At 42.7% G+C, this 7855-nt stretch overlaps 1 long non-coding RNA gene across 1 annotated transcript; it reads left to right on the forward strand.

Annotated features, from left to right (window-relative positions):
- The first annotated feature begins 2746 nt into the window (after positions 1 to 2746).
- LOC134455539 (uncharacterized) lies at positions 2747 to 7065 on the forward strand. The gene is made up of 5 exons (XR_010036117.1): positions 2747 to 3269; positions 4341 to 4399; positions 4828 to 4963; positions 5201 to 5380; positions 5748 to 7065. It is a non-coding gene; the product is annotated as an uncharacterized LOC134455539 (long non-coding RNA).
- Positions 7066 to 7855: the final 790 nt, after the last annotated feature.

Consider the following 7855-nt stretch of genomic DNA (forward strand, 5'->3'; position numbering starts at 1 on the left):
ATATTTATCGGGTTGTGTCCACACTTCATGAATATTCATTAAATTACAACTGGGAAGAGGAGGAGTTCCTGCTTGAGTCAAGGTGCCTGAGGGGAGAGTTCTCTGTGTGAGACGGAAAAAGAGAATGACAATGGAGAGACATGGAGAGGAAAAATCAGCTATAAACAAATTAAACAGCTCAGACATATTCAGTCCTCTTTCCTGGAAATAAGTGTGACGGATGAAATTTATTGACTGACAATTTTGCCATTCCTCTGGAGCCCATCCATCATACACAGGTGGAAAATGGAACAGTAGAGGAAATGAGGAGGACCGTGGAGAAGTGAAGAGAGAGGCAGAGGGATGTAGAATGGGAAGAAGGGAAATAAAACGGTGGAAAAAAGAAAAGTGAAAAGAGATTGACACAGTGATAGAGACAGGGCTGGGCTAAGGGGAAGGGTAGGTGCAAAGGAAGACAGTAAAGAAGGCAAAAAATAGCAACACAGAGAGTCAGTGCAGATGTGAAGAGAGGCAGAGCAAGGTGAAGGGGATAGGAAGACACTGAAAAAAGGGAAAAGTGCTAAAAAAATATACTCAGACAGGGAAAAGATAAGACAATGACGTGGAAAAGACAATGGGAAGTAAGAGTGAAGGATGTGTTTTCTCCTTCTTATCTCATTTATAGGTCATCATGTGTAAATGTGCTGTCAGGAAATCAAGGCACAGGACATCTCAAGGTGCAGGCACGCACGCACATACACTCAAGTCTTTTCTCATTTGGTCTGTCCAGTGATAAGTGAGTCTGATAAAGCTATCAACCATGCTTCTCCTCCCCAACAGTGAGTAGGAAGAATGTTTGATAACGCCTATCAGCTTCCTCCTCCTGGCTGAAGAAAATCTTTGTTTGTGACCTGAAATAGTGGACAGTTTGACCGTGATAATGACCCTGACAAAGAGCTTTCCTTAGGGTCTGGAGATGGCCAATAAGGGGGCAGTTTGATAGCACCACTGAACGGTTCACTAGTTGACAAATATGTTGAGCTTTGCTCGTGCCCAGAATTGACCCAACAGCCATGCTGCTCTAGTGACTACTGAGTACTTATTTTGTTACAAATGTTGGCTGTGCATCCATTAATTATGCACTAAATAAGTGGCGTAGTTTTGAATGAGGGTGTAACGCAAACAATATAAGAAAAGATACTGTACTATGCTGCCCTACAAAGCAAAAAGGCAGTAACTGCATTGCTGTTTAAAATGAGTTACTATGACTTTAATGCCATATATATCAAAGTCTAAAGTTAAATAAAATGATTGATCTGCAAAAAAGGTGGTGATTTAAAGTAACAAAACTGTCACATGTCAATAATCTCCCAAAAACAATTATACTGGATTGCAGTATCATTTCAAAGTCAACTGACTCAGTTTTGAGCTCTGCGCAGTTACTGCCTTTTTTGCTTTGTAGGGCAGTATAGTATGTCTGTCATACAGTATACAGATTTGCCCTAATATTCCGTCAACAACTTCAAAAGCTTCATGAACGTATATTTTAATTAATCATGAATCCCCTTAGCCAAAATATATGGTCGCATATTAATGAGTCATTATAAAGCAACTAAATTGTTTTCATTTTAATTTATTTTCGCTGGCTGGCTACACAGTCCTTTAGTGTTCCATGTCACCCATGCATCTGAACAATTGAAGTCTCTATATCCTTTCTTCCTTTCCTTTTTCCCTTCATCACTGCGCTCTGCTCTTTTCAAGTGTCTTCATCTTGCTGGATGGTCTTAAAGCCCTGTGGAAGGGCCGTGGGTGGATCTGAGAGCTACATGGATTCTCTAGACACTTGCCAAGTTAGCTGGTGGCTGTCTTGTATTTTTATGTAGTAGCGTCTTGAAGAAGAGCAAATTAAAGCAGAAAGGCATGTCCTCCACAGATTATAAATATGCTTGTGTTCTGCAGCAGCAAGTTGAGCTGGTGTCAGCTTTCTGAAGCATTCATGCAAGTTTTTTAGGAATGGGTGTGGGTTGGGTAGTGGGGATGGCAGAATGTCAAGACAAGACACAAGTAAAATAATCATCCTCATTCACCACTTGCTCCTCCTCTTCACCACCACCACCACCATCATCATCATCATCGTCATCATCATCATCATCATAAGTAACAGTTCATAACAGTTCACTAAGGATGTAGCGGTGTGTTTCACAGTTTGATGTTCATCATCATCATCATCATCATCATCATAAGTCCATCATATAAGTAACATTTTATGAAAAGGATATAGTTCAATGCAATGTGCATCACAGTTTGACAAAGGAATGCATGACTGAGATACACAGGATAAACTTTGTCGTAATCCAGTGATGTCAGACAGCTGAGGAGGTCTCCTAGTCTCTTGTATACCTGTAGGCTACTCCATTATACTGAGATATATACTGGTAGCACGAATACATCTGGATCTGAAAGCTTTATTCAAATTGATTTAACTAAATGTCATAATCTTCAACATAATTGCCATCATCATCATCATCATCGTCCTCCTCATCATCATCATCAGCATCATTGCAGTCATCGTCATGAGCCCTATCTCGCGCCAGTCGTAAAGTGTTCACGAAAAAAATGTGGGAAATTCTGGGGGAAATTCTGGGGGAAATTCTAGGCAGAATGTACAAGGACGTGGTGAATTCACGATATTGCCCGTGTTTCGTGGTTGATTTACGGTTTCAGCCTCGTGGTTGATTTACGATATGCATTGAAAACTACGTGGTTGATTTACGATATGCATGCGTTGGCATTTGCGTTGGCATTTTTGCACAGGGGCGGGGACGGCCGCGACAGAACCAGAACCAGGGAACGGCAGCTTTTGTGATATGCACCGGAATTCTCATCCGCCTTGTACAGGGTACAGTAACTACGTGGTTGATTTACGATATGCATGCGTTGGCATTTGCGTTGGCATTTTTGCACAGGGGCGGGGACCGGCCGCGACAGAACCAGAACCAGGGAACGGCAGCTTTTGTGATATGCACCGGAATTCTCATCCGCCTTGTACAGGGTACAGTGGGGCCTGCAGCCTGTCAGTCGAGTTTGAGCTACAGAGAATTGACCAATCACTGTTCGTTTTGCGACAGAGATTTGCCAGGCAGCTACAGAGATTTGACCAATCGCGTTTCGAGTTGCGACAGAGATTTCAGTGGCACTCCGCGTCAGTTACGGGCCGACGAAACGACAACACAAGCGGGACTTTTCAAAAGTACTGGATGGATTTTACTGCAGCTATCACTCAATTGACGGTAAGCTTTCGATGTAAATGCTTAAATATACATCTCGTTTGCTTTACAACTTGACTTTCAGTCGGAGAGCAAACATTTAACCACCTCGGGACAACCAACTAGCTCATCTGGCTAATATTTTAGCTTCAAGCTAACGGAACTCACTTCGTAATTTTCTGTTTATTTCAGACGTTGTGTTTATTTGTCACACTGTACAGTACTAAGTTATGGGCAGACAACGTGTAGGTAAGATGTTAACATGACAAGGGTGTTGAACATTTCTTCTTTTGAAAGCTACACGAAGGCAATGGCAATAGCAATTACACTAAGGGCTTGCTTCCACTCGTTTTAACAAATCTTTGTAAAGCTAAACGTGTTGACAAGTCTTTGCAACGATACGCAGATGTTGTGATTGCTTGCTTTACATTATTGATGATGTTCGTCACGAAGCCATTAAGCAAATACCTCTTATTAATCACTACGAGGGGCTAGCTAGGTTTGCTACTCGTTTGAAATATTCTAAGACTGTTATGATGACAGTCGGAGGTTTGATTGCTTGTTTTACCACGATACGATCATGAAATATGTTGTATTTACCCCATACAAGTTACACACTGGGCCAATACGTATGTTGTAAACAACGATTTCTTCCTGTGGTGTGTTGTGCATGTCTGTGTGAACTGAACTGTCATTAGTGTTTCTCCATGACAAGGTGAATAGAATAGCAGCCTGTGTAATCATCATACAGATGCAATGATATTCAAAGCTTCAATAGTGCACACAAAAACAAACAGAGGGTGTACAGTAGGCCACATTTGCACAGTGGTGGCCCCAACACAGAGTCTGGAGGTACACAGACAAATATCTTAACAGGCTTGGGAATATGGTGGCCAGAGTGATGGAGGTAGACATGGAAATTGCAGACAACTATGTTCAGTATGTAGGTGGACTTTTTATGTATCATAAACCCTGAATCTCTCGTGTGTGTTTGTGTGTGTGTCATAGAACCAAGACAGTGGCAGTGTATGTCTGTCTGCCTTTGGTTAAGGGTATCCTATGGTGTCATTTAACATTATTATTTTTTTCTGACAGATACAGAGGCAGTTTTCAGAAGGAGGGTTGATGTCACCACTAACATTTTGCACACAGTGGTAAGTAAATCACTGAACCTAAAACTGGGTGCTTTGTCCTACACTGGACCAACACATATTTCATACAGTCATTTCTTCCTGTGCTGCTGTGTTTTGCATATCTTGCAAAAAAAGCACACCATTGACTTAAGGCAAAAGATGGAAAGGCATGTGCGTGTGTGTGTCTGTCATACAGCCAAGAGAGTGGTAGTGTGTGTCTGTCTTTAGTTAGGGGTGCACACAGACAGACAGGATGTACAGTAGGCCACAGGTGCACAGTGGTGACCCCAGTACAGGACAGACGTGTCTTGTGTTTGTCATTAAAGTGATGGGGCTGATTTTGAATGTGCCATATAACCTAATCTTTCCTGTTGTGTGTGTGTGTGTGTGTGTGTGTGTGTGTGTGTGTGTGTGTGTGTGCATGTATGCGCGCGAATGTGTGCACACAGGTGTAAGAGATTCTTCCTTCTCAGAGTCGTAATTGGGTTGATGATCTACATGATGGTGATGGACCAGGACAGCTCCGGACCCCCTGGCTGGCAGCTCCATCCTCAACCTGCCTTCTTGCCCTTCACACATGTGCAGGTAAGGCACTTAAAAAAAAATCCATTCTTTTAAGGCAAAGGTTGGGGAAGAGGAGTGTGTGTGAGAGAGAGAGAGAGAGAGAGAGAGAGGGAGAGGAAGAGGAAGAGGGAGAATGAGAATGAGAGAGAGAGAGAGAACGAGAGAGAACGAGAGCACCAGGTCATGATGGATGTGATTTTGATTTGGTATATTCTATGTATCTCTCTTTTGTGTGTGTGTCTGAATGCATGCGTGCAGATGAAAGCAGTCGTTTCTGTTCAGCATTGATGTGCCCATAATGGGTCTGATGAGCCACATGATGATGGTGATGGACAACCAGCATCAGGACCAGGGCGGCTCCATGCCTCACGAGGACAACCTTGTGTCCTGCCTGTCCATCCTCAACCTCGCATCTTCCTGCTCTTCACACATGTGCAGGTAAGGCCAACCTCTAAAAGACACACTTGACCCCAGGCAAAGGGGTGTGTGTGTGTGTGTGTGTGTGCGCGCGCGCGCCATACCATATTCTCTGTGTGTGTGTGTGTGTGTGTGTGTGTGTGTGTGTGTGTGTGTGTGTGTGTGTGTGTGTGTGTTTGTGTGTGCGCGCGTGCGCGCGCGCCAAACTGTCAATCTGTGTGTGCGCACGCCAAACTGTCTGTCTGTGTGTGTGCTGTAAGACAGTAGCTGTGTGTGTGGGCTTTTGCACAAGCATATATAGGCCTACATGCTCATGTTTTTCTCTAGGGAGATAAGGGGTTGTTGTTTTTGTCTCATTCCCAGCATTAACATGCCTCTTTTTTTACAGACACAGAGACAGTTTTCAGAGGGAGCGCTGACGACACCAGCAACTTTGGATCTGAACCTGATCAACCCAGCACCAACCACTGTGCCTCTCCTCCTCAGCCAACTGCACAACGTGACTCCACCATATCCAAAAGGTGCAGACACTACTCCACTTCCTGCGAAGGATGAGAAGAGCCGACCTCCCCACATCTGCACTCGCCACTTTCTACAGGGGTGCCTTTGAGAGCATCCTCATCAGCAGCCAGCAGCCACCTAGCTGAAGACTACAAGGCGCTACAGAGGGTGTTGAGGACGGCAGAAAAGATCATAAGATCACCCCTACCAGCCATTCAGGACCTGTACACGTCACATTGTTCCAAGAGGGCAATGAACATCATCAAAGACACACCTCACCCACCACACTGACTGTTCTCCCTTCTACCATCAGGGAAGCGCTACCACAGCATGCGGTGACGCACAAGCACACAGGGAAACAGCTTCTTTCCACAAGCCATCAGATTTTTCCACGCACTGAAGAAAACCACATTAATAATTCAAGGACACCATCCCAACTCTTCTTTCACCATGCCACTTAGATTTTAGTCATTGCACCTTGTATACGTCATCTGCGCTGCTTCACATCACCTGCATAACCACTGATTGTACTCCTGCTGCTGTGTTTGTGTGCAAGCGCGCTGCGCTCATGTGTGCGTTTGTGCATTTTTTGTCAATTAGTATGTTAATCTTCTTATTGCACAGTGTGTGTGTGTGTCTGCGTGTGTGTGTGTGTGTGTCTGTTAATCTATTTATTGTATGAACCTGTCTGTATTTTTCACTGCTTGTGTGAGTGAATGTGGCAGAGAAAGAATTAGTTTACTCCGCTTTGTGTGTCTGTGAGAGATTTTTGTCAGTGTCTTATTTTTATGTTTAGTTTAACTGCAAATTGGAGACATTGTTCAAACACATTTCAAACTTTTATGCTAACCCTGTTCCATAAGTTTTTGACCAAGTACACTTGACTGTTTTTTGTCCTTTTAGTGTCTTTATGCATTCAGCTGTAGGCAATAATCTGCATCTCTTTACGGATATGTTGCATGTATATCATGTATTCCATCTGCCTGTGTACAGTTTTGTGGGTGTGCATTTGATAGTGTGTGTAATGCATTGCAATGTCTGTTATGTTGTAGATTGGTAGAAACTTTAATTCCACAGCTATCTACACATCAGACAAATGAGTGCTGCTCTAACTGTGGTAGTTGAGTGCTGTTCTACTGCTATTCCACTATGAATGTGAGGTGACTGTTTTGAATGCAAGCTTAAAAATAAATTGTTACATTTCATTCCTGTCTGATTCAATTCTTTCAACAATATATAGTCTACTTGTACAAAGAAACACTGGTTATGAATAGTAGGCTTACTTTTCCAAGTTGTCTGATGGCCTTTGAATTAATTGTTGGAAGCTGAGCATCTTAAAAGGCCAGGTAAAGGTAAGTAAATAGTGTGGCCACTTCGAAACTAGACAGACATGGGAGTATTTGAACAAGAAATCTTTTTCTCTCTCCAGTAAACAGCCTAGCCTACTGCTATTCAAAAGTATCTCAAACATTTCTCATCAATATCAGCTATATCTAAGCTGACCACCTTGCTGCTAAATAAATCCATGTTTTCTCATGGCCTTTGAATTATTTTTTTGCAAGCTGGGCATAGACAGGCAGGCAGGTATTTGGTAAATAAATAGTGTGGTCACTCCTAAACCTTGGACATGGGAGTAGCCTAATGTAATGAACAATGATTCGTTTTTTTCTCTCCAATAAACAAACAGCTTTTGCTATTCAAAAGTATTTCACACATTTCTTATCATCAATAGCTATTTCTAAGCTGATCTCCTTGCAAAAAAAATCCTGCATAGGCTATAGCCCGTGGTTGACACTTTTAAAAGTCGGGAATAGGCCTATGATGCTGCGGTTTTACATTGTTTAAGACATTTCTAACTATATCATGTCTTACCAAGTGAACAACGGTGCCATAAGGTTTTTTATTATTATTATTATTACTATTTGTCCGGGTGTCCTGGAAAGAAGCCCGATGTTTAATCAATGTCAACGTGATGTTGAAAAGCGTTTTGACGAC

The sequence above is a fragment of the Engraulis encrasicolus genome, chromosome 9 (genome assembly GCF_034702125.1).
Source record: "Engraulis encrasicolus isolate BLACKSEA-1 chromosome 9, IST_EnEncr_1.0, whole genome shotgun sequence".
Taxonomy (NCBI): Eukaryota; Metazoa; Chordata; class Actinopteri; order Clupeiformes; family Engraulidae; genus Engraulis; species Engraulis encrasicolus.